Source organism: Rhinatrema bivittatum, chromosome 7 (genome assembly GCF_901001135.1).
Source record: "Rhinatrema bivittatum chromosome 7, aRhiBiv1.1, whole genome shotgun sequence".
In the NCBI taxonomy this organism is placed as follows: Eukaryota; Metazoa; Chordata; class Amphibia; order Gymnophiona; family Rhinatrematidae; genus Rhinatrema; species Rhinatrema bivittatum.
The window spans coordinates 96,079,010-96,106,268 of record NC_042621.1 but is presented as its reverse complement, the minus strand read 5'-3'; the positions used below and the strand labels follow the sequence as shown (position 1 = coordinate 96,106,268).

Below are 27,259 nucleotides of genomic sequence, written 5' to 3'. Positions count from 1 at the left end.
GAACTCACAGGGCAAACTATAATTTTGTGCATCAGAGACTTGATAGAAAGGTTAAGCTGCAAATTAAAAGCTATTATCGAGATAACTTAGCTGAAGGCCCTCTTCAATAGAAAATTTTGTAAAGCTTGCCTCAAAGACTTAATACACTGACAAAGCCTTAATTCAATCAGTAAGGTGTTCCAATCAATAGGAGCTGCTACAGAAAAAGCAGATTCTCTTGTGCTTGTAAGCCGGGCAGATCTGACAGAGGGAACGTCGAGCATGCCAAAGCATCTCAAAAAGATAGAGCAGAATCAGAAAAGGTACAGAGAAGGGCAACCAAAATGATAAAGGGGATGGGACAATTCCCCTATGAGGAAAGGCTAAAGAGGTTAGGGCTCTTCAGCTTGGAGAAGAGAAGGCCAAGGGGAGATACAATACAGGTCTATAAAATAATGAGTGGACTGGAACGAGTAAACGTGAATCGGCTGTTTACTCTTTCAAAACGTACACAGACCAGGGGACACACAATGAAGTTACTAAGTTGTATGTTTAAAACTAAGAAAATATTTTTTTTTTTACTCAATACATAATTAACCACAGAAAGGGTGATGGATACTTGGAATACCATCTCGCAAGAAGTAGTGAAGACAAGAACAGCAATGGAATTTTAAAGAGCATGGGATAAAACACTGAGGAACCCCAGTGGCTAAAGAATGAAAATAAAAAATAAAAAAAACCACAACCACCAGGGTAACTTGTGTTAACTTTAGCTACAATACTTTTCTGCATGGGGGTAACCTGCACAGCGCAGCATTATTACCCTTAACAGAAAGTATGGAGGTAACCTGCACAGAGCGGCGGTTACTACCCTATCAACTTGCTGGACAGACTGGATGGACCATTTGGGTCTTTATCTGCCATCATTTATTAGGTTCCTATAGATTCTAATTTGGGGGTTATGGATGGTACAGTTTTGAGGTTTATAGACGATGGGTGAAGAAATGATAGAAATAATTAGATTTACAGACTTTGAGCATATGGGATGCACTGGGATGACACTTTGGGCAGTAGAGTTGGGGGTGAGGGGCTGTGTAGTTTGAGCGCATTGTGAAGGGACTGGGGTATTTTAGGGATATTATGAGGGGATCAGTGCAGTCTGGGATTATTTTGAAAGATCATGCATTTGAGAATGATCGGGGTAAAACTGGAGCTATTTAGACAGATGGGGAGTGCAGGGTTGGGTCATCTTTTCAGGAGCTGGGGAGGTTTCCCAGCTCTGAGCAGTGACATACAACTAAAGGTTAACAAGTGAATTAACATGGCGATCTCACTACTTCATTCTGTGTCTCAATGAGAAGGGGGAAGTAATCCTGGGTGCAGGGGACATGAATTTGTACTCCCAGGCCTAGTGCAGAGCAAAAATCTACTCACGGGAGCAGAAGCTGCAGGGCTGAACTCGCTGACTCAGCTTAGCTCCAGACTCCGGGAATTTCGCTGCCCTGTGATTGGTACAATTCTGGGTTGGAATTAAAAGTGAAAGGGGAGTGCCCTGGGGTAGCCGGAGGAGGTTCAATCTGGGCAGAGGAAGCAGGAGTGCCCTGCAGTCAAGGACTGACAGAGAGAGAGGGAACGGCAGGCAGGAGGAGGGATCCAAGACTGAAGGAGAAAGGTTGGAAAGTTCCAGACAGGAGCAGAGAGGATGTAAAGGGGAGGATCCAGCAGTTTATAGAGGAGACAGCACCCTAAATACAGTTTTGGATCCGTTCTCTGGTTCCATCCATGCGCAGGACTTCGGCCATAGAGTAGCTGGTTCAGTCAATGCTTAAACACACACTCTGATACCAGCAGAGAGAGTGTCCCACTCCTCTCCTCCCCAGGTACCAGCCACAGTCCATGCTTTACCCTCTGCTTGCCCTTCAGTCACAGCTCATATTTAACTCCTCAGTCTGCAGACAGCTCCCACAGACAGCGCTTAAAATCCTCACCCCTGGGAATCACCCACAAACCGACAAAATTGAACCCCTTTCCTCCAGGATAAAGGCCATGGAGCTCAACCCAGGAGAAGACCTACAAACAGAAATACCAACTGCAGACAGTGCTTAAACCTCTCCCCAAGAGGGACCCCCCATCCCCTATCTGTGCTGGGGAAACCATTCTCCCATGCCTGGAGGGAGAAACATCCCCTCCCTTCAGGCAGGGGAGAAGCTCTCACCATAAGTACCAGTCACAGACAGTGCTTAACCTCTTGCCCTGGGTAAACCATGCCCTCCCCAATCAATGCTTACGTTTCTCGTCCCCTCCTCTGGCGAACAGTGCTTAACCACCACAGACTGCTTAACTATTTACCCACAGAAAGCATTCTAGTGCATTATGGCAGACATTTTTAGGGGGTGGGATGGGGCTATATTTGGAAGGTATAAGGGGGTCTGCGGAATTAAGGTGCAGATTTGTGGATACAGGAGGGCTTGGGAATACAGAGTGGGTATAGGAAGTGTTTTAGATAAAGAATTTAGAAGTACAGAGAGGTTGGGATAAAGAATTTGGATTTATAGAAGAGGTGAGAGGATAGAGGTAAAAAGTTGAGAGGTATAGAAGGGACAGATTCAAATTTGGTGGCACAGTTTTGGGTATAGAGAGGATGAATTGAGAATAGGGATAAAGCAACGTTCAGAGCAAAGCGATGCTTTTTTTTTTTTTTCTAGAAAATAAAGATGGTAATACTCTGATACAGAGCCCTCCTTGACAGGAAGAGGGGGACAAATAAGGGCAACCACTCATAGCCCGGTATCCCCTAGAGTAGCCCCACCCCACCCACAAAGCCCTGGCATGGGGACACGGTGCTTCTGCCCTATCTGAACCCCATTCCACAGGGACCATGTGCTTCCTGCTCCAGCACCTCCAGGCAACCTGGAGGGAATTGGAGGGGAGGGGGGACAGATCAGAGAAGAGCTGTCCTGGCCCGAATCCAGTCCCTCCCTTCGCTTCCCCTGGGGCAAAAGTGGGGGGGGGGGGGGGGATGGGCGGTACCTGCAATAAAAAGTGCCCAGAGGGATAATTAGGATATTATGTACTGGGACGGAAAGTTTAGAAGGGAGAGATGGGGGATGAGAGGCAGCATAGTCTGAGAATATTTTGAAGGGATTGGAGAGTTTTAGGGATATGGTACGGGGTTCAGTACACTTTGGGAATATTTTGTGAGAACCCTGCAGTGCAATTGGGGGATATTTGAATGAGCTATTTGGACAGAGGGGGGTGTAGAGGGTTTGGTCATCTTTTCAGGGGCTGGCTGTAGTCGGAGGATGTTTCCCAGCCCCCGAGCACTGCCATATACGACTAAAGTTTAACAAGTGAACCTCACTCCCTTCGTTGAGAGATAAGGAAGGAATCCTGCGTGCAGGGGCCCGCGGGCCAGCACGAGACGAGATTTACTCACCCGCCGAAGAGAAAAGCAGATCGGCTCTCACGGGCCCAGCTGAGCTCCAGACTAAGGGGGATTGCGTTGCTCTGTGAACCTACGTTTCCGGGTTGGAGTGAAAGGGAGCAGGAGGGAGTGTCCTTAGGTGGCTGGAGGAGGGATCCGAGGAGAGGAAGAGGTGGGAGGGGAGCAGGGAGCAGGGAAAAAAGAACCGAACTAGAATTGATTTGTGTCATTTGTATCTTTCCTTTGTACCCTTTTGTTTTAATCATTGCACGTGTTAATTTGGCATTTTATGTAAAATTATCCTGCCAATGACGTTACCTGACTCGGGAGTAGGCCAGACAGAAGAAGGGTAGCAAAGGTCACGGTGTGAAAGGGGAGAGCCGGCAGTACCTTAATGCGGCGCTTGACCAGCTCTCTGCTCCCACCTCTGCCCTGTCCATGGTTACCAGGCACAGCGCCTGCTTGCTTATCTCTTCGGCGCTTGAATATAAACCTCTCACTTCTGGGAATCATCCAAACAACACAGCTTAAACCAACCCCCACAGACAGAAGCAGAGGAAAGCAACAGAGCTTAGCGCGCCACCCCTGGGAACACTGAGGACCGGTACTTAACCCCTCAGCATAATGAGACAACATCCCCAGTCAGTGCTTAACCTCCACCCAGGGATACCACACCCACAGAAAACTCTACAGTGTATAGTGCTATAAATATTGGGAGTCTGAGACATTAAGGTGCAGAGCTTGGTACGGAAAGCCTTGGCTCACAGAAGAGATTTAGGTACAGAAGTACAAAGAGGTTGTGATGGAGGAATAAAGGGTTGGGGGTGAAAAGAGGTGCGGAAGGGCTATTAAAATTTAGGGGATAGGCGTGGCACGGTTTTGGAGTTTACAGAGGGTAGAAGAGATTAGAACACAGCTTCCCAACTTTTATCCAATGTGACCCCCATTTTAGCACTTCCAAATTCACATGACTCCAGAAAGCGACCAAAACAAAGTTAGGTGTACAATCTCCTAACAATCAAGGCATTGGCACTCTCCCCACACTCCAGCTGATTTCCCTCTCAATCTTCACACTCTCCAGTCAATCCCTTCTCTCAACCTCTACTGCCTCCAAAGGTTATCCTACCTTAACCTTCTTCCTTCCCAGTGCACCTCCTCTTTCAACCTTTGATCTTCCAGCTGATCCCCTCCCCCTTCTGCAGCCCTCCCCAGTGATCCTCTCTCACCCCCAAGCCCTTATGACCTCCCTCTCTACCCAGCTCCTATTTTTTTTTCTCAATCTCAGTCTCCTCTCATCCTTCCCTCCCCCCCCTCCCCCCCAGCTGAACTCCTCTCCCTCAGCTCCTCTCTTACATTTCCCTGTTGATCTTCTGTCAATCCCACACTCAAATCCTTCCTGCCTTCCTTCCAACAGCCCCTCCTCCAAACATCCCCCCTGGCCAGGGTCAGTGGCCACATTGTCCCTTGGGCCCTGCTCTAAAAGTGGATAACAACTGGTGGGAAAGAAAGGGTTAGGATGATGAGCGGGGCAACATTTTTATCTTAATCTTAAGACACACACGTTAAGTCACTCCAATGTTATATGTAAACCGAAGTGATTAGCAACATTGTTGCTGGAACTTCGGTATATAAAAAATGTTAAATAAATAAATAAATAAAATAAAAATCTTGGTTAGGTTCACTGGTGGCTGAGGAGAAAGGAGGAGTGGCAATTTCCAAAGGCTCGTACACACTCTCAGCCTCCCCTCAAAGTTGGTCTCAATCCTGACACAGACCTGCAAGCGAGAGCTGCATTAGTAATGAAAATAAGCACAGGGACTGGTGAGCCAGTGAAAGGTCTCAGGCCCTACAATGGTCCTGAACCCGTCCTCACGCAAGGTTTTCCTGTTACCACAGAAACTCATGGGAGGGCAGGAACACTGAAGAGTCTGAGTGTTGCTGGTTCGCAGGCTCCACTCTGACTTCCACTACTAACGCCACTGCTGCTGGCATCTGAAAGGAGCTTGCCATCCCCAGCTGGGGCCCTGACCCACAGTTTGGGAAGAAGGGTTCAGAATGACATAGAGAAATAATTAGATTCACAAACTTTAGAGAATATAGTAAGTATTGGGATGGAAAGTTTGGGGGAGTAGAGATGGGGATGAGGGGCAATGTAGTTTGAGAATATTTTGAAGAGATTGCTGTATTTTAGGGATATTGTGAGCGACTTGGTAGAGTTTGGGAATATTTCGAGAGATCATGCATTCCGAGAACACTACAAGGGATTGTGCAATGTAGGGATATTTTGAATAATCAGTGTAATCGGGATGTTTGGATGGAGAGAACAGAATTTGGTAATCTTTTCTGGGACTGGGAGTAGTCTGGGGATGTATCCCAAGCCGTATCATACAACTAACAGGGCATTCTGAGTTTGGATGAGAAGCAGTCCTGGGTACAGGGGACATGGACCTGTACTCTCTGTGCCAGTGAAGGGTGATTTACACACTGGAGAAAGCAGAGCTGCTCTCACCGACCCAGCTCAGCTCCAGACTGCAGGGATTTTACCATTCTGGGCTGGATTAAGAAGCGAAAGGGGAGGAGGAGGGAATGTCCTGGGGTGGTACAGGAAAATCTGGGCAGAGGACACAGAAGTCTCGCACAGTCAAGGGGAAAAGAGAGGGAACGGCGAGCAGGGGGAAGAGATCCATGGCTCACAGAGAAAGGTTGAAATGTCCCAGACGGAAGTGGAGCAAAGCAGGTGTGGAAAGGAGAGTCTGTCCGTTTGTAAAAGGAATAGCACCCCAGATGCAGTGCTTGATCCACTCTCTAGCATCAGCCACAGAGAGGGTTTGATCCCACTTGAGTAGCTGGCTGCAGTCGGTGCTTCAGTCCACTAGGGCGCCAGTGCAATTAGCTGATCATTAAAACCGTGTACTGAAATTCAGCTGTTTCTTCTTGCACACGCTCATTTGTTTTTCAAATCCCCGCTTATGCAGTGGGAGTTAAAAAATGCACACAAAGTAGAAAATGTGCACAGAGAGAGAAAGTGTGTGAGAGAATATTGTGGGCAGTGCCCCCCTCCCCCCGGTACATCTCAGGAAGACCACAACTGGAAATATTTCTACATATGTTGTGTGGCGTTATCTTTTCATTGGACACACACATTTCTTGACTAGCCTTCAAGGCACAATTATCTCTTCTTCAGGTCAGAATTAAAACAAGAAAAAGATAATACCAGGAAATATGAAGGCGTGAGGCTGCCATAAGTGAATCATAAAAAGCATTAGAAAGATAGGATGGAGGGGAAGGGCAAGGGGGGGTTGGTGGGTGATCAGAAAGTGACAAGCAGTATAATTTTTGTGGCTCATACTGTGAGACGAAACTTAGGCCTCTGCTGTGACCGTTTTTGTCAGTTTCAATGTGTCTGATCATTTTGATTTCGGAAGTCTTGCGTTTTGGATTGTTTTACATTTTCTTGTGATTATCGTGGGCATAAAGTCATTGAGGCAGTGGTCTGGGTTCCAAAAAGTGCTCCCATATGAAGCTGTCAGCCTCGTCTTCCCTGTGGCATTTGATCTCGTGTCCATGTGAACTGACTCATCTTTAATGTTTGACCTAACTCACCAATGTAGCACGCTTCTTCACATTTTCTGCACTGAATAATAAACATTACATTAGAGGAACATAAATAGAATGTCCTTATGCTGTTTGTCCCATGTGGATTATTATGGGGTTCTGATATGTATTGGCATAGTTGGCAGCATAGTGCATTGCAAGGATATGGGCCATTTTCTTCTGTTAGAAGCTTGCTTTTTTACTAATTTTTGATTCAGATTAGATGGTTGCCTGAAGATCAATAGTGGTGGTGCAAGGAATATTTCTTCAGGTGCTTCATCCCCCAGAAGTACTAGCTGTAGGTCTTTTAAAGATGTTTCTTAGTTTCTGGCCTGCCCAATACTGTCAAAATGACACCAGCTTACACTTTCTATCTAGCTGCAGGTCCATGTATGAGACAGGAATTAGCCTGCACCAATTGAACAGTGATGGGCAAGGCAGCAGGTGGTAAGCACCCAGCCTCCTGCAAGAAGTAGGGGAAGTCATTTAAGGTGGTCAGGGCCCTGGGAAGGTTTGAGGGATGGGCAGCTTGTTACAGGCAGCTCCAGTTTGGATTGGTGAAGGTCAGGGAGATGGGCAGGGCAGTGAGGAAGAGAAGCAGAATTTACAACATCCACCTCCACTGCAAAAATGTTTAAATGCATTTACTAAGCAGTAGGGGACATAGCTTTAACATAATGAAAGTGCTGCCACCCATCTGGTATCAGTTATTACACTTAGAATGGGCTGGTGCTGGGCTAGGGCAGCATCCCAGCTGGATCCTGCCTAGAATGTCAAACACTAAAATTCCCATAATCAAAATAAATGTTTGGGGGGGAGGGGTCATTACCTCACACCAAAATCAAAGAAGCTGATCCATTTCTGGTTATAAACACCCCCATCCCCAAATTGCATGCCTGGAGTTTTATTTCTGATTTTCTTAGGCAAAGCAATAGGAAATGAAGCCAGAACTGGATCAGCCTGATTGACCTGGATGAGGTGGCAGTCCCCCCTTTCCTCTATTTTTCCTTACCTCCCAGCTGGTCAGCTCAAGTCTAGAGCTGTCACATCGTCTCCTGGCTCTAGTTTATATTGGTCTGTCATCCTCTCTCCCACGCTGCTCAGCTTCTTACTGTAGATCACTAGGTACATTCACTAGTGCTATAAAATGATAATCATTAAGTCTCCTCCTCTCTCTCCCCATCATTTTAGATTGTAATTTCTTTTGGATAGGGACTCTCCTCTCTACCACAACCTCTCCCTCCTCTGTGCCCATTGCCAAGCATCTCCCTCTTGCTACTCAGCATTTCTTCCCTCCCCTCCCAAAGAATGGCTGATCATCAATACTAGTCCTAGCAGCAGGTTCCCTCAGTCCCTCCGTTGATGGCTTTGTCTCGGCACTGCTGAGCACAGGCTTGGCTGACACCAGTGGTAGCTTTGCAGCTCTTAACTCCTGCACATAGAAGTGGCTCTCCCTTTTCAGCAGCCAGCTGACCCCCCACAAGTTACAACATGCAGACGCATGCCAGGCCCCAGGCACATAGCTAGACATTGTTTCATTTGTGGTCTTCCTGAGATGTGGCAAGGGGGGTAGGGGGGACAGGGGTGCTGCACCCTCCCCCCCCCACTGCAGTACTATCCCCCTTTTGCCAAATTGGAGGACACTCTCCCTTCCTAGGTATTTCACTCAGAGCCTCTACTTTCACCTCCTCTTCCAGGCAATCTGCCGTGGGGGGAGGGGAGATAGAGGCTGGCGCAGATTCAGATAACTTTATCGGCAGGACAGTTTTTATAGATAGTGCCCATTGACACATAAGTGGCTAAAGCAAAAGGGAGAAACCCTCCTCTACTAGGGACCGTGCACTATCCATTGCAGGCCCTAAACAATGGAACACCCTCCCTACCACTCTCAGGCTAGAGCCATGTTACGCCAAGTTCAGAAAAAAACTTAAAACATGGCTCTTCCGACAAGCCTACCCTGATTAAGTACACCGACTTCTGCAAGTATCTTGCCTACGCCTTGTATATTCCTGTAAATAGTCCGTTGCAGTTTTTATTTATTGCTTTAATTCCTCCACCTCCTGCTCTTTGTATACTCCTCCTTGTTCGCCCTCCCTGTTCATTGTAATTTCTACCTTTAAAGTTACATTGTAAACCGGTATGATGTATGCATACTAATACCGGTATATAAAAGTTTTTAAATAAATAAATAAATAAGTGAGATAAAGTTACAGAGCAGACAAGGACGATTTCCAGGTTCTGCTGCTGGGCCTTATTGTCTCTGGTCAGATCCCGTTTCTTGGGTGGTGGCAGAATATGGAGTGGAGGAGTAGCCTAGTGGTTAGAACAGCAGACTACAAACCAAGAGACCAGGATTCAAGTCCCACTGCCACTCCCTGTGATCTTGGGCAAGTCACTTTACCCTCCATTGCCTCAGGTACAAACTTACGGGCCGATACAGTAAAGTCCACGGGAGCCCGCTCTCCTGTGCACGCGATTCAGTATGCAAATTAGGCCTGGTGGTAAAAACAGGTAAAAGGAGGAGCTAGGGACACTGACGCCTCCTTTTGGACCGGAGCAGCAGCTGTCAGTGGATTTGACAGCCGACGCTCAATTTTGCTGGCGTCGGTTCTCGAGCCCACTGACAGCCATGGGTTCAGAAACCGGATGCCAGCAAAATTGAGCATCCGATTTTCGACCCACGGGCCAACTTCAAAATTTTTTTTTTTATTTTGGTAACTTTCGGGACCTCCAACTTAATATCGCCATGATATTAAGTCAGAGGGTGCACAGAAAAGCAGTTTTTACTGCTTTTCTGTGCACTTTCCCGGTGCCCGAAGAAATTAGCGCCTACCTTTGGGTAGGTGCTAATTTCTGAAAGTAAAATGTGCGGCTTGGCTGCATATTTTCCTTTCTGAATCGTGCGGGAATACCTAATAGGGCCATCAACATGCATTTGCATGTTGCGGGCGCTATTAGGTTCGGGTTGGGCGCGCGTTTTCGGCCCCTTACTGAATAAGGGGTAAAGCTAGTGCATCGAAAACGCGCGTCCAATCGAGGGCTAACAGGGCGCTCCGTTGGAGCGCACTGTACTGTATCGGCCTGTTAGATTGTAAGCCCTCTGGGGACAGGAAAATACCTGCAGTACCTGAATGTAATCTGCTTTGAAGTGCTGAAAAAGTGCAAAAAGCGAAATCTAAAATATGGAGAACCTTCTTACCTGCTACGTTCCTTTCCAATAATCCTGCTGCATCAGTCCAGTCCCTCACACGTGGGTTATTTCCCCCGACCACTAGAAGCAAAGAACCCTGTTTCTTATTGTGACATCACTGGCACTAGGGGCGGTGCTAAGCAGCAGGAATCCAAGAGCCTCTGCCTCCAGACGATGGGAGGACTGCAGTGGGGCAGCAGCATGGTGTTGGATCTGGGATCAAGAGGCGGGTCCAGGCTACTGCCCACCACCAGCAGTGTGAGGCCGACCAGCCATTCCCAGTCCTAGCAGGGGCTTTGGTTGAGTGTGGCTAGGGGAGCAGTTGATTGAAAAGGAATTTAAAAAGAATATTTTCCTTCCCTTTTTTCTTTCTGAGGGGAAGTCTGCCTGCTACCTCCCCCCCGACCAGCATCCCCTTCTTAGCCTCCTGCCTGGACATGTCCTCTTTTTTTAAAGTTAAGAAAAAAGAAAAGAGAGAGGAGGTGAGATCAGCTCCTCAGCCTGAGGAGAAAGCAGACTGAGGGCGAGTCCGTCGCAGACTGGGGGAAAGAGAGGATGAGATTGAAAATAGTTTACTGCTAGAGTTACTGTTTCCCCCCAGGACACAGCTGAATCCATCCAGCTCTTCTGCTCCTCTTTCTCCCTCCTTTCACCCACAACCTCCATCTCCAAGGAAACCTGCAGAGAAAGCAAAGTTGCTTTCCTGTAACAGCTGTTTGCCATAGACAGGACAAGTCAGTCAGACAAGCATGCACCAGTGTGGAACTTACTCGTTCAGAAAGACCTAGAAGTCTTTCAAAGTAAGCACAGGGCTTCATGTGCCATCGCCACGGCTCTCCTCAGTCATTTTACAAGCTAAACATCAACTCTCTAGGGAGGAGGGTGGGATGGTGTGGCTCATTTGTACTGCTGTCTACAGCAGGACAACTGTGCTTTCACCATAGTCCAGCAGCCACACAAGTGCAGACTCCCATGATGAGGGTTGTATTAGATATTCTCCTCTTACACAATTCTTCAAGACCTACCAGAGATGCATATAGAGGTTCACTCCAGGTTCCTCCAACCAAAGCCTCTAGACATATTACCTTGAGAGATCAGGCCCTCTCTACCGCCGGTCCCCCTTTATGGAATTCCATCCCCCCAGACCTAAGACAGGAACCCTGCCTCCCAACCTTCAGGAAGAGACTTAAGACTTGGCTCTTCAAACAAGCTTTCCCGGACTCCTGCTAATGTCCTTCAACTTCAAGTTCTATAACACAACCAGCTCATTTAACTGTTCGTTGTAAATATTTAAAATGCTATTAACCTTTTCTTTTTCCTTCCTCTCCCAGTTTAAGCATCCCTGTTTTTTGTAACTGCTTTTTTCCACACTACAGTTCCAGTTTGTTTTTTCTTTCTATGCACCACTGTTTTAATGTAAACCAGCATGATGTGATTTTATCTTGAATGCCGGTATATAAAAACCTTAAATAAAATAAATAAATAAATATTTGTTTTTGCTGGTTAAGGAGGAAGTGCAACCTGGTAAGAGAGAAAGGATGGGGAGTGGAATCTGTTAAATAAGTTCTTCAGGACTTCTTGACCAAAACTAATCTTTGCAAGAGTCTTCTTTGAAACATTAATGCTTGGCAAAGGCATGGATGGGAAGGCAGATTCATTAACTGATGGAATCGTGCAGCAATAGAACTCAAATGACCTCTTACTGAATTGGTTGCTGGTCTATATTTAGAGAGATTCAGAAGATGCTGCAGCAGGATGGAGGTTAAGCATTTGAAGGAATTCTGCTCAAGATACATACCAAATGAAGAACCGTTTCTATTTAGATGTAAGAATGTCTGGTAGATGCTGTTATTGCTGCCAAAATTATTTCCATTGTCTGTCCGTACTTGCATTCAATATCCATGCTGAGAGCTAGAGATTGAAGACTGGGGTGAAGAGACCCTCCTCTTGTGTTACAAGTTGGGACTATTTGCAGGAGAACCAGCTGTACAACAGTCTTTGAAGTCACAAAAACCATACTTGGCGTGTCCAAAACAGAGCTATTAAAATCATTTTTTCTCTTTGAGTAGTGTCTTGGCAACAAGAGGTATGGCAGGGAAGATACACATCCGATCTTTGTTCCACTGAATCAAAGCAGCATCTGATGACAAGGCCTTTGGTAATGGTCTTTTAAAGTAGTATAGTGGGAGTGTGTGTAATTCAATGGGGCTGCAAATAATTATTTTTACAGTATTATTCATATTTGAAAAAGAAATTGAATTGCATTGGTATGAAGAGACCACTTGTGAGGCTGAAGATGACTTGGTCTAATTTTTTTTTTCTTCCTGAAAAATGAATAGTATTGAAATTAATCTTCTTTACAATTGTCCAATTCCAAAGTTGCAGGCTTCCTGCCATAGGATGATGGATCCTGTTTCTCCATGTAGGACACTACAACTATACTGTCTGTCTGGCTTTGGACTATTGACCTTCAACCATGGCTCGAACATTAGAAGAGCTTTGAAATGGTTTTCAATTTCAGAAGGTTTATATGGAGAGCTTGTTCTTGACCAGACCAAATTCCTTGGGAACAAGCTGTTTTGAGATTAGCTCCCTCCCCCTGGCTGGAGACAGCTGTGGTTAACTTGTGTTGAGGCTGAGGGAAATGAAAATGTTGACTGCAGCGGATATTGGTTGGTAAAGGTCACCTGTAGGACAAAAGCACCTCCACGTTGGGGCAAAGATCTGTATCCTGTTCTTTTTATTTATTTATTTAAAATTCCTTCTATACCACTATCTACAATAGCACAGGAAGTAGTTCACAAGGCATATTTATAATACTTTAAAATAAAATACAATAAATCATAAAATCAAAAACCACTGCTCAAAAACAATGTGAATGCAAGTAAGATTGCAAATGCTTATTAGATAAAATCAGACACTTGCAATAACAAAATAAGCTTTACCAGTTACTAAAGGCCTGTTTAAATAGGTCTTAAAGTCTCTCCTAAATTACTTGTTTCTTGTTCTATCCACTGGCCATTTTAGGGGCTAGAATATCTAGCAAATTTTACTTGCGGAGTGCAGCTGTTGCGGTAGTTTATATATGCACAGCGAAGTACAAAGCCAGGTGTTGAGATAATTTAGCAAATTAAAAATTAACATTAAAACTTTGTACTGTATGCAAAAAGAAATTGGTAGCCAACGTAACGATGCAAGTATAGGGGTGATGTGTTTTCTCTTCCAGACCCAGTCAGAATATGGGCAGCAAAATTCTGAATCAATTGTAGTTTGTATATGGAATTTGCGGAAATGCCCAGATACAGAGAGGTGCAATAATCAATTCTTGATAGAATTAGGGTTTAAAGAACCATATGAAAATCGTGGGGCTCAAGCAGTGGTTTTAAACATTTTAGTAATTGTATTTTGTATAAAGATTTTAAAACTGATGAAATATGATGTTGCATGTAAAGAATCAATTATCACTCCTAAAGGTCTAGCTTTATGCACATTGGGAATCGAAAAGCCACTGAATGTTACTGTTGCAGGTGGAGAATTAATGCAATTAGGATCCTGGATAGTAATAATATTTCTGTTTTTGCAATGGTTAAGTTTTAATCTGTTGTGAGCTAATATCTTTTTCTAATATGACTAGCGGTGACCGATCCTGATTTCCTGTGTACAATTTGACAAAAATAGATTTAAACCTAAAACAATACCAGCAATACCAATCGATTCCAGGCACTGCAGCAAGATATTATATTCCAATGTGTCAAAAGCAGCTTTTACATCTAGCACCAGAATGTAATCTGTGTTAGAATCAAAATCACGCATAATAGCATCAAAAGATGAGAGCAAGAGTGTTTCTGTGCTATGACCATGTTGATTTGCACCTAGAAATGCATTTTCACTTATGTAATCTGTTTGCTGATATAAAACAACAGACTATTTTTACTAGTGCTGTCAAGGAAGAGATGGGTCTAGAATTGGCATAATCTTGAAGATTACTTAATTGTTTCTTAGGGAGTGGCAAAACTAAGGCACATTTTAGCTAATTTAGCATTGACCCACAGGAAAGAGATGAATTTCAAATTTGCATGAATTATTTAGCAATAGCCTTTTTTTGCTTCAGTAGCAATCCCACTCAGGAAACGCAGTCTGTGTTCCCCAGGAAGATATTAATGAAGATACAGTTTTGCAGTAAGGCAATTCTTCTTATGTTCCCGAGGACAGTTCCACACTTCAGTGATTGTCTTGGGCAAGGCTGGAGTCACGCACACCAAGCCTTCTGGTTAGCTACAGGGAATTCTCACCCCTTAGAGTAGGAAAATAGATGCTGGCCATCTTCTCTCTATGTCTTTCACACACTTGCTGCCATGCCTCAAAAGCTCAAGCTGGAGATCAGGGAAACATAAGAGAAGAAAAAACCAACAACAATTGTCCCAACCTGTTCTCCTTCTGAGGCATGTACATAAACTGAAGGTGCGCTTACATCTTTCAGAGATTAGCTCCCTTCAGTTCAGTAGGGCAAATGAAGAAGAAAAAAAAGTCTCTTGCCTACTTCAGGCAGACCCTTACACTCATCGAGCTCCTGTTCTCTAGGCTTTCCTCTGAAGGCTCCTGAGGGTTTCTTCCTTCCTCCCTTCCTGCTTCAGGTTTCTCAGCTCACAGCTAGGGCATGGGAAGTCCTGTCTGTCCTCCAATGAGTTTCTCTCGTTCTCCCTGACCCCTGCCTCGGCTCTGGCTTGCACTTTTGGGGGATGGGAGCAAGATCCCTTTTGCAGCCTCTCTGTGCCATTTACCTTTTCCAGGAATTTCAAATTGGAAGGAAATGTAAATCCCATTACACCACTACTTCAAGGAAGAAATGAGAGGTTTGGGGACAGGAATCCTGCAGGACAGTGGATGCAAATATTGACTGCACTGAAGTTTCAAATGCCATTGAAGAATGAGTTAGACATAACTGGCATCTCAGAGACCGGGTAGGAGAATAACCAAAGGGACAGTGCTATCAGGGTACAAATTATACTGGGAGGATCAACTTGGTGGAGGTGTGGCACTTTATGTCTGGGAGAGTATAAAGTACAACAGAATAAAGATCATACAAGAGACTAAATGTTCAGTAGAATCTATAGGGGTAGAAATCCCATGTTAATTGAGTAAGAATATAGTGAAAGGAGTATACTACCATCCACATGGCCAGACAGATCATGAAACGCTAAGAGAAATCAGGGAAGCTAATCAATTTGCTAGTGCAGTAATAATGGGAGATTTCAATTACCCCACTATCGACTGGGTAAACGTAACATCAGGACATGCTAGAGACAAAATTCCTGAATGGAATAAATGACTGCTTCAAGGAGCAATTGGTTCAGAAACCAACAAGAGAGGAAGTTATTTCAGATGTAATTCTTAGTGGATCGCAGGATTTGGTAAGAGGTAATGATGGTGGGGCCCCTTGGCAACAGTGATCATAACATGATCAAATTTGAACTAATGACTGGAAGGGGGACAATATATACATCTACAGCTCTAACATTAAATTTTCAAAAGGGAAACTTTGATAAAATGAGGAAAATAGAAAAAACTAAAAGGTGCAGCTGCAAAGGTTAAAAATGTATAGCAGGCGTGGACACTGTTTAAAAATAAAATCTTAGAAGCGCAGTCCACATGTATTCCACACATTAAGAAAGTTGGAAGGAAGGCAAAATGATTACCAGCATGGTTAAAAGGTAAGGTGAAAGAGGCTATTCTATCCAAAAAACATCCTTCAAAAATTGGAAGGATCCATCTAAAGAAAACAGGAGAAAGCTTAAGCATTGATAAGGCAGGCTAAGAGAGAATTTGAAATGAAGTTGGCCATAGAGGCAAAAACTCATAAAACCTTTTAAAAATATATCCGAAGCAAGAAACCTGTGAGGGAGTCGGTTGGACAGTTAGATGACGGAGGGGTTTAAGGGGCTCTTAGGGAAGATAAGACCATTGCAAAAAGACTAAATTAATTCTTTGCATCCTTGTTTACAAGTGAGGATGTTGAAGAGATATGTTTCAGAGATGGTTTTCAAGGGTGATTGAGTCAGATGAACTGAACCAAATCACTGTGAACTTGGAAGATGTAGTAGGCCAGATTGACAAATTAAAGAGTAGTAAATTACCTGGACTGGATGGTATTCACCCCAAGGTTCTGAAGGAACTCAAAAATTAAATTTCAGATTTTTTAGATAAAATTTGTAACCTATCATTGAAATCATCCATTGTACCTGAAGAGTGGAGGGTGGCCAATGTAACCCAAATATTTAAAAAGGGCTCCAGAGGCGATCCGGGAAAATATAGACCAGTGAGTTGACTTCAGTGCCGGGAAAAATAGAAAAAAAAACTATTCAAAAGATCAAAATCACAGAACATATAGAAAGACATGGCTTAATGGAACACAGTCAGCATGGATTTACCCAGGGGAAGTCTTGCCTCACAAATCTTCATTTTTTTGAAGGGGTTAACAAATATGTGGATAAAGGTGAACCAGTAGATATAGTATACTTAGATTTTCAAAAGGAGTTTGACAAAGTCCCTCATGAAAGGCTTCCTAGAAAACTAAAAATTCTTGACATAGGAGGCAATGTCCTTTCGTGGATTACAAACTGGTTAAAAGACAGGAAACAAAGAGTAGGATTAAATGGTCAATTTTCTCAGTGGAAAAGGGTAAACAGTGGAGTGCCTCAGGGATCTGTACTTGGACTGCTGCTTTTCAATATATTTTTAAATGATCTGGAAAAGAATACAAGTGAAGTAATCAAATTTGCAGAAGAAACAAAATTATTCCAAGTAGTTAAATCACAAGATTGTGATAAATTACAGCAGGACTTTGTGAGACTGGAAGATTGGGCATCCAAATGGCAAGGTGATGCATACAGGTAAAAATAACCCTTGCTGTAGTTACACAATGTTAGATTCCATATTAGGAGCTATCACCCAGGAAAAAGATCCAGGCATCATAGTAGATAATACATTGAAATCATCAGCTCAGTGTGCTGCGGCAGTCAAAAAAAGCAAATAGATTGTTAGGAATTATTAGGGAGGGAATGGTGAATAAAACAAAGTTTCATAATGCCTCTGAATCACTCCATGGTGAGACCGCATGTACAATTCTGGTCGCTGCATCTCAAAAAAAGATATAGTTAGACTGGAAAAGATACAAAGAAGGGTGACCAAAATGATAAAGTGGATGGAACAGCTCCCCTATGAGGAAAGGCTAAAGAGGCTAGGGCTGTTCAGCTTGGAGAAGAGACGGCTGAGGGGAGATAATATAGAGGTCTTTAAAATCATGGGGTCTAGAACAGGTAAATATGAATCGGTTGTTTACTCTTTCGGATAATAGAAGGACTAGGGGACACTCCATGAAGTTAGCAAGTAGCATATTCTTTTTTTTATTTATTTATTTATATTTTATCAATCTTATAAACAATACTGACAGCAATGTCCGCTTGTCTAAACAATAGGTACAAGTAATTTTTCAATTATGAAACATAGTCATAATAAAAAGAAAGAAAGAAAAAAACCCTGTTATAAAGCAAAAGAGACTGATTGGTTGACCATATTAGAGCAAAATCATAGTAATACAATAGAAGTAATAATGATGCATCTTTACTTTACCTTAGACTAGGATATAGTGACAGGCAATCGTGCATTAAGAAAACTTCTCAACTCACTTGGTTCCAAAAACACAAAGCTTTCCTGTTGGTATTTCACCACACATTTACATGGATAATATATAGTACACTGGGCCCCTAATGACTTTACCTCCTGAAACATTTGTAGGAAATTTTTTCTACGGACTTGGGTTACCCTTGTAATGTCAGGGAAGGTCCAGGTCTTTTGACCTAGATATAAATTTTCTCTACTCCTTAAACACAACTTAAGTATCTTATCTCTTTCCATACTTTGAGAATTTAACACATAAAGTGCCTCTAAACTCGACCTGCTCAGACATAGTCTGTTCTAAAAAGGTTGTTAAATTGCTCAATTCACCTTGTTGTAAATTCTGTAAATTATTTCCATTTTTCTTTTTTCCCATAGCTATAAAGTATATTTTCTCAATAATTGGTAACTCTCCTTCCGTTAATTTCAAACTTTCTATCAGAAAATTCCTAAACTGCTCGGAAGGGAATATTAATTTCACCTTAGGGAAATTCAAAATTCTTAAATTGTTATATCTTATTTGATTTTCAATCATTTCCATTTTTCTAGCATTCAGCATATCACTTTGAATCAAACCTGTCTGAATTTTTTCAACCTGGATGAACCTATTCTCTAAATTTACTAACTTCTCTTCATGTTTAACAACAACTGGTTCAACCTTTGAAACCTGATTTTGTGTACCTATAATAGTTGCGTTCAGGTTTAAAATAATTGACTTCAAGTCTGTAAGGGTAGTCCAGATTGTTTCCAAGGTAATAGGCTGTGTCTGAGTCACATTGGAGTTGTCCAAAATATTCACTATTCCTTGAGGGCAGGTTCCACTTCTCTTAATGGAAGCTTCTGTCCCTCCTCCACTCCCATTAGGTGTTGACGTTATTGGTACACCGTTTTTCCCATCGGTGTCCCCCAAACTTAAATGTCTAATCACTTCTTCCTCCATAATTCCTCCGATAGGGTTGGCTTCCCTTAACCCAATGGGTTGGTTACCCAGTCCCAAATTTGGAGGCTGTGAAAGACTTGGGTGTAGAGGAGTCTGAGGTTCTCCGGGGCTTACGAGATGTTAAGTTCCAGTGGTGCTTGTGTTTGCTCTCCACTTGCACCAGCACCAGAAATCGCTCCCGGATTCACTGCACCAAACCGCGTGAAGAAGTCTCCAATTGTAGATTGAGATGGGATATTGGCTATTGGGGTCGGGAGTTCCCCTCTGACCCTCCCTTTTCTCTTCGTATGTGGCATAATATACAAAGAAATAGTTTACTGGGGTCCTCACGCGAATAATTTCACTTACCAAATCAGTCTCAGGTGGCAGTTGCGTTGAGAAATAGACTTTTCCACCTATCCGCCGAAATCCGGACAAAGCCGCGCGCGCCGGCGGCAGCGGTGCGCCGCTATGACGCCGATTTTATGGGCATCTGTTCCTCCCCTCAGCGTCGCGAGATGTCAGGAGTGGGTCCAATCAGATGAATTCTCTGGTTCCAGTCCAGGCAGGTCTGTAATCCCCAGCAACTGCGGCTGAGAACCGCAGTGACGCCGATTTTATGGGCGTCTGTTCCTCCCCTCAGCGTCGCGAGATGTCAGGAGCGGGTCCAATCAGATGAATTCTCTGGTTCCAGTCCAGACAGGTCTGTAATCCCCAGCAACTGCGGCTGAGAACCGCAGTGACGCTGATTTTATGGGCATCTGTTCCTCCCCTCAGCGTCGCGAGATGTCAGGAGCGGGTCCAATCAGATGAATTCTCTGGTTCCAGTCCAGGCAGGTCTGTAATCCCCAGCAACTGCCGCAAGTAGCATATTTAAGACTAATTGGATAAAATTATTTTTCACTCAATGCACAATTAAGCTCAGGAATTTGCTGCCAGAGGATGTTAGTGCAGTTAGTGTAGCTGGGTTTAAAAAAAAGTTTTGGATAAGTCCATTAACTGCTATTAATCAATTTGTCTTAGAGAATAGCCACTGCTATTACTGGCATCAGTAGCATGGGATCTACTTAGTGTTTGGGTGCTTCCAGGTACTTGTAGCCTGGATTGGCCACTGTTGGAAACAGGATGCTGGGCCTTGATGGACCCTTGGTCTGACCTAGTCTGGCAATTTTTTATGTTTTGCCTCCTCTGAGGATCTGCTCAATATTAGCTGGTCATTCGAGGACAGAAACATTAATACATTGTTCTTTCTGATATGGGCAGCTACAACCACTAGGCATTTGGTAAATACTCTTGCAGCTGCTGAGACCGAATGGGAGTATGCAGTATTGGAAGTGCTCTTCTGCTATGGAGAAACAGAAGTACTGCCTGTGATTGATGTGAATGGGAATATGCATATAAATATCTGTCATGAGCAAGGTGGTTAAGCCAGGCACTGACTTCCAAGGCAGGAAGGATGCTACTGAGGAAGTTCATTTTAAACTACTCTTTTTTAGTTTCCTTACTCTAGGATGGGCCAGAGACCTCCTGACTTCTTGGGGATAAGAAAATACATAGATTAAAACTCCCTTCTTTCTGTTATCAGGACTGGCTCTAGTGCATGAGCTAACAGCAGAAAATGTATCTCATCCTTCAAAATTTGGAGTTGGTCTGTAGAAACTTGGAGGGGGCATAGAACTACAAGAGGTAGTACAGCCTGAAAGTTTAGATAACCTTTGAGAATCCTTTTCAGAACCCAATGATCTGTAGTGATAAGTGACCATGGGAAATGGAAAAAAAAAACCGGAAGCCTTCCCCAAAGAAGAGCTTTGAAGGGGGGGGGGGGGAATAAGAGAACACATTTCTCTTACCCCATCCCCTCAAAAATTCTGAGCTGGCTTTTTTGATGATTGTTGGTTAGACTTTGATTGAGGTCTATCCCATGGACAAGATCTTGCCTGAAGGTGTTGGTTGCTGTTGGGAACATTGGCTCTGAAAGGGATAAGGATGGTGTCTTCTGAGGATAGTAATATTATTTCTAATAGCTGCAGTTGATCTCTATTTTGAGATGAAACAGAGTCAGAAGTTGCAGTTAGTAGTATCTGTAAAGTTGAACAATGTTCCTTAATAATGTTGATTATTTCTTTAATCTTATCTCCACATAAATGCTCCATGTTCTGGTGGTGATGTGCTAACTTATCATGGATGTCTTCACCAAGTCCTGATGCTTTGAGGCAAGCTATTCTTCTTGTATTTATAGTTAAGGCTGATGACCTTGAAGCTGTGTCAAACTCGATACATTGATCTTATGAGGTGAATTTTGAAACCTGGCTGCCCAGTGATACATTACTAGAGTTTCCTAGCAAAGGGGCCACAACCCCATGCCTCCCTGCTTGATATAAATCACCACCATCTGGTTGTTTGTTTGAATCAAGATCCGCTATCTCCGGAGGGTTTGTTGGAAGGTCACAAGATCGTATCTTATTGCACTTAGTTCTAGCAGGTTTATTTGGAAGAGACTCTCCTTGAGGGACCAAGTGACCTGAATCCAAAAAGAACCTGTATAGGCACCACATCCTATTGTGTAAGTTTCTGTCAGAGTAACCTGGTGCAGTAGAGTGAAGTGACACACCTTGCAGAAGCTCTCAGGATTGCAAACACCAGCAGAGGCCCTTTTCCATATGCGGGGAAAGAAATCACTGTGGTCAAAGGCTGTAGCAGTTTGGCACATTGGTGGCACAGACCCCATTGCAGATGACGAATGTGGATGTGTGTGAACAAGACCACATGCACTGTCACCACCATGTGATCCAACACCATCAAGACAGCTCTCACTATGGACATCCGTGAGGACTGAGCTTGTGTATGAGACACACTAGCATGGCAGCCCTTTCCAGTGGCAGAAAGGCGCTCTCCTGTATAGAGTCCATCCATGCCTTTGGGAACCAGGTTCAATTTCTTGAAATTTATCAGGAATCCCAACTTCTGGAGAAGCTGAACCATTGTACACAGAAGGGTCAACACTGCTTCCTAGGAGCATACTATCACGAGCCAATTGTTCAGATACAGGAACAATTTAATTCCATGAAGCTTCGTTGAAAACCCTTGGTGATGTCAACAAGCTGAAGGGGAGCACCAGGTTCTGGTAGTGGGAAAGAGTCCAGTTTGAAGTGAAGGTGGCGCCAGTGGAGCAGGTGAATTGGATTTGTGTACACATGCATCCGTGAGGTCTAGGATGCATATCCTTTCTCCATTTCACCCAGATGGGGGAATTGTTCTGAGTGAGTACACTCTGAATTTTTCCCGCTGTGTTTGTTTGGCCTTCTCAAATCGAAGATTGGCCTCAATTTCCCCATCTTCTTTGGAATGAGGACGTAGTGGGAGTAAAACCCCTACCCTTACTGGGACAGAGGGATTGGTTCTATCACTCACTGTCACAGAAGGGAGTCCTAGACAGAGCTGTTTGCGTCAGATCTGAGCTGAGCGAGGAGACATGGGGAAGTGACAGCAGTGTAAACAAATGCAATCAGTAACCAAAGTGTACTATTAAGGACCCACTGGTTCTGTGTAATGAAGTGCCACACCTTCAAAATATATTGATTTCTTCCCCCCACTGGGGCCTCTGGCTGGCAGAGGATCAGAGCAATCAAAAACTAGGTCCCAGCTTAGGTAGGGTTTGCTGTTGCACCTTGGGTTGCCATGGTTCGTGCTGGTAAGGCCTCTGTGAAGATTCCTGCTGGTACTTGGTCAGAAGACAATACCTCTGAAAGGAGCAGAACGGACTCCTAGAAGCAGAAGGCTGATCAAAGTGACTGAACCGCCATGTTCTGTTCCTTGATGTGGGCCATTGTTTCTTGGAATTTCTCCCCAAACAGGTTGTCCCCCAGACAGGGGAGGTCTGCCAATGTTTGGTCAGCATCCTCCTGAATGTCACTAGCTCTCAACCATATGGAAGCAGTTGAGGTGCATGAAATGGAGTTGAATGATTCATAAACCATAGAAAGTAGATGTCTCACGCCCTACTCTGCATCCAAAAAAAGCTGGGGAGTAGTAGTTAGAACTCTCCATCAGTTTGCGAAAGATTTACGTCTCTGCAGACACTTGTAGATGTACTGCACAGTGTAAAATTGGGGATTACCAATGCAAGCAGTCAACATGGAGAGCTGAAAAACCCTCTAATCAAAGGGCCATGCATTGAGAAAAGTGCAACAACTTCCATTGGTAGTTAAAGCTTTGGTGCCATCTGCAATGCTGATGCACCATGCCTCAAGGTAAGCTTCGGCTGCACAGATGTATCAAAAAGGATGGTGCACTGTGTGTTGACATCGACATGTGGCCAATATTCCATACATGAAAGCATCCCTGTGCACTCTGTTTCTTTGACACCGAGGGATCCACAAAATAATGGCATCTCTTCACTGACATAGATCAATTTCCACTACTCGAGCCTAACGCCTCAGCCCGATGCACTGACAGGGAAGTTTTTGAAGAGATTCAGCTTAATTCTATACACTATATCAACAGGCTCACCTTTGCATGCATATTTACACCTTCAAAAAAAATTAGTAAGGCAAGATTTCCATTTATAAAAACCATGTTGATTCTTTCCCATTAAGCCAGGTCTATTTACTGACCACATGAACAGGCATGGTTTAATGAGGGAGAGCCAACATGTTTTTTTTGCAAAGGGAAGTCTTGCTTTACTAATTTACTAGATTTTTTTGTGTGTAAATAAACAAGCAGACAAAGGTCCAGTTGATATAATGTATTTGGATTTTCAAAGGCATTTGACAAAGTCCTTCATGAGAGACTCCTCATGGGATTGGAGCCAATGTCCTATTATGGATTAGTGAGTAGGTAAAAGACAGGAAACAGAAGGTGGGAGTAAATGATCAATTTTCTGAATGGAGAAGGAGAAATTACTACTTACCTAATCATTTCCTTTTCTTTAATAAGGACAGGTGGATCCAAAACCAGTGGGTTATGCACCTCTACCAGCAGATGGAGACAAAGCAAAACTAACATCATGGTATATATACCCCTGCACTGACATCAGCCTGCCAAGTATTCTCTGCAAAAGCCAATTGTGGACAAACTAACAAAACTTGATTATTAACAGATAACCATTCCAGCACTTAGCCAACAGGAAACCACTGAGCTCAGAAAAAGTGTGTAACACTAGTCTAAGGACTGCAGGAACACTTACCACTAACCTCTGAAACACACGGCCATGCAGGACAATAACACAACCATCCGACAGCCAAGGGTGGAAAGGTGGATCCACCTGTCTTTATTAAAGAAAAATAAATTATCAGGTAAGTAGTAATTTCTCCTTAATATACGGACAGGTGGATCAAAAATCAGTGGAATGTACCAAAGTTACTCCTGAACAAGATAGGAGGCTGCTGCGGTCCGAACAACACTGCACGTGCAAAGGTCGTGTTCTCCCAGGACTGCACATCTAGGCAGTAATGCCTGAAAAAGATGTGTAAAGAGGACCATCAACAACAACAGAATAATGTGCGGCAATTAATTATACTAGACAATATCACTTTAGCAGGAACAATTTTTAATTCTATATTGTGCACACAGCAACTGTGCACAAAGGTTCAATATCAAGGTCAAATGTTGATTAAAAAAGGCCCAGACACGGCCGTGTTTCGCATCAGGCTGCGTCAGGGAGACAAATTCCAAAGATTCTTAATGCGACTGAACCTACAGCTCAAAACGCGGCGGAACCGTAGCTATGCGACTTTGGAGCAAAGCTTCAAAACTGAGAAACCCCGCACGGACTCTCTCATATATTAGCAAAGCATGAAAACAATGGGTTCCATCCCTAGGACCATCATGGCACGGAATAGCAATTCAAGGAGCGGACCAGAAGGTCTCTAGGACTGTAAGCTTATAGCTTTAGGAGTGTAGCACGTGAAATTGACCAAGAAGTCAACAAAATTCTGTGCCCAGACCGATTATCTTGAGAGGTGAAGACTCTTCTGCAGAACAACCTGGCACTTAGATAACTTCAACGCGATGTCCAAGAGGACCATGTCACAGCTCAACAAATGTCAACGGGAGACAACATTTAACTTCCACCTATGACACTGCCTGAGTCCTAGTGGAATAAGCCTTAATCTGACAAGGCAATGGCTGCTCAGCATCTACATATGTGGCTGTGACTACCTCCTTAATCCAGTGGGCTACTGTAACCTTTGACGCCAGCTTGCTCTGTTTACTCCCCCTGTGGAGAGCAAACAGACCAGCCATCTTCCTGAGAGGTTTGGAAACCTCCACATACCTCAAGACATGCCTCTTGACATCCAGGGGCCGTAAAAGGCGATATTCCTTCACATCTCTTTCCCTGGCCAGAGACAGCAGGGAAATTCACTGATTCAAGTAAAAATCCAAGACCACTTTTGGCAAAAAAGGAAGGAACAGTATGCCGCTTTATCACCCCCACAGTCACTCATAGAAATGGCTCCAGGCAAGACATGGCCTGCAGTATGGATACTCTACATGCCAAACAAATTGCCACAAGAAACACAGTTCTGAAGGTCAGTAACCTCAAGGAAAGGCTATAAATTGGTTGAAAAGTGGGGCCTGCCAAAAAATCCAAAACTAGATTAAGACTCCACAAAGGCACTGGTAACCACAAGGGAGGATGAAGATGTTTCACTCCTTTTAAGAAACAGGTTGGATGAGCCAACAAGGGTCCACCATTCACCTTACCTCAGAAACAGGCAAGAGCTGCCACCTGTACCTTTAATGAATTAAGGGCCAACCTTTTACTCAATCCATCCTGCAAAAATTCTAAAAATGAGAGGATCTTAACCAAATGAGGGAGAACCCCTTGATCCTCACACCAAGCCTCAAACACTTGCCAAACCCGCACATAGGCTAAGGAAGTGGAGAACTTTCTCACTCGTAGCAAGGTGGCAATCACCGTAGCAGAATACATATGCTTCAGTAACAAAGCCCTCTCAAGGGCCATACCATAAGACAAAATTGAGTCAGATCTTTGTGAAGAACAGGCTCCTGCTGAGGCAGATCCCTGTGAACTGGAGGGGAGAGTCCACCAGGAGCCTTCACAAATCTACATACCACGGTCTTCTGAGCCAATCTGGTGACACCACAAGCACCTTCCTCATGTGACTTTCAATCCTCCAAATCATTCTGCCCAACATGGGCCATGGGGGAAACCCATATAGTAGCTTAACGTCCGGCCAGTCCTGCATGAGGGCATCGATGCCTAAGGACTTTTAATTTCTCTTGCGACCAAAGAAGCAAGGAACCTTCACATTGCAAGAAGTCACCAGCACGTCCAGAAACAGAAGGCCCCAGCGATCCACTAAGAGCTGGAATGTCTCGTTTGATGAGTTCCATTCTCCTGGACACAGACCCTATCTGCTGAGAAAGTCGGCTCTTACATTGTCTTATCCTGCAATGTGCAATGTGTGAGGCTGAGATCTCCTGAAGATACACTTCCACTCACTCCATAAGTTGGGCTATTTCCTGTGACATTTGCTGGCTCTTGATTCGGCAGATTGATATAAGCCATTGTCATCGTATTGTCTGACATTATCTGGACCACTTGATCCTGCAATCGGTTGCCGAATTGCAAGCATGCCAACCAGATGGCACAGGCTTCCAGCCGACTAATGCTCCAGAGAGACTTCTGAACTCCTGCACCCTTGCGCTGTCATCTCCTGTCAGTAAGCTCCCCAGTCCTGAAGGCTCGCATTGGTCATGAGTACTAGCCAGTCCTGTGATCTCAGGGAAACTCCCTTTACTGGATGATCTGCTTGCAACCACCACTGCAGGTGTACACAGATCTCCATCGGTAGGTGGAGCAGAATTAAATAATCCTGAGACTGTGGGCTCCAATGAGACAGCAGAATGTGCTGAAGAGGATGCATATGCATTCTCACCCATGGCACCACCTCCAAGGACGCCGCCATCAATCCATGTACCTGTAGATAAGACCACACTGTGTTTGTCAATAGATGCACCTGTGCCATCAGCTTCTGAATACAGCCCTCTGGCAGGAACACCCTGCCCTGCTTCATGTCAAACTGAACACAGAGATACTCCAGTGACTGTGATGGCTGAAGAAAAGGGATCCAGACCATGTCCCACACACCAAGCCGAAAACTACTTCCACTTGAGAAAGTAGGATTTCCTCATGGAGGATTTTCTGGACTCTCAACAGGATGCACGATATGCCCTCTGAAAGGCCCAGAGCCTGCATAGTCACACAGTCAACATTCAAGCCGTGAAAGTCAGGCCTTGGAGGTTGGGGTGACAGAGCCTGCCCTGGGCCTGAGAGATTAGGTCCAAAGCAGTCCCCAACCAGATCGGGGGTGCAAGGCCAGCTCCTGTAGAAGTGAAAACCAGACCTGGTGAGGCCAAAAGGGTGCGATCAAGATCATGGTACCCCAGGTCCTGTTGGAGCTTTTGGAGTGTTTTTGAGATTAGTGGAAGGGGAGGCTAAGCGCATAGCAGT

General features: G+C 44.2%; 1 protein-coding gene across 2 annotated transcripts in view; it reads right to left on the bottom strand.

Moving 5' to 3' along the window:
• ELMO3 (engulfment and cell motility 3) overlaps window positions 1–3,556 on the bottom strand; it is an 86,883-nt gene extending 83,327 nt beyond the window's left edge. For both annotated transcript variants that reach the window (XM_029608752.1, XM_029608753.1), the window contains exon 1: window positions 3,416–3,556. The gene's annotated coding sequence lies outside the window, so the exon portion shown is untranslated. The remainder of the gene's footprint in view (window positions 1–3,415) is intronic.
• Between the last annotated feature and the right edge of the window lie 23,703 nt (window positions 3,557–27,259).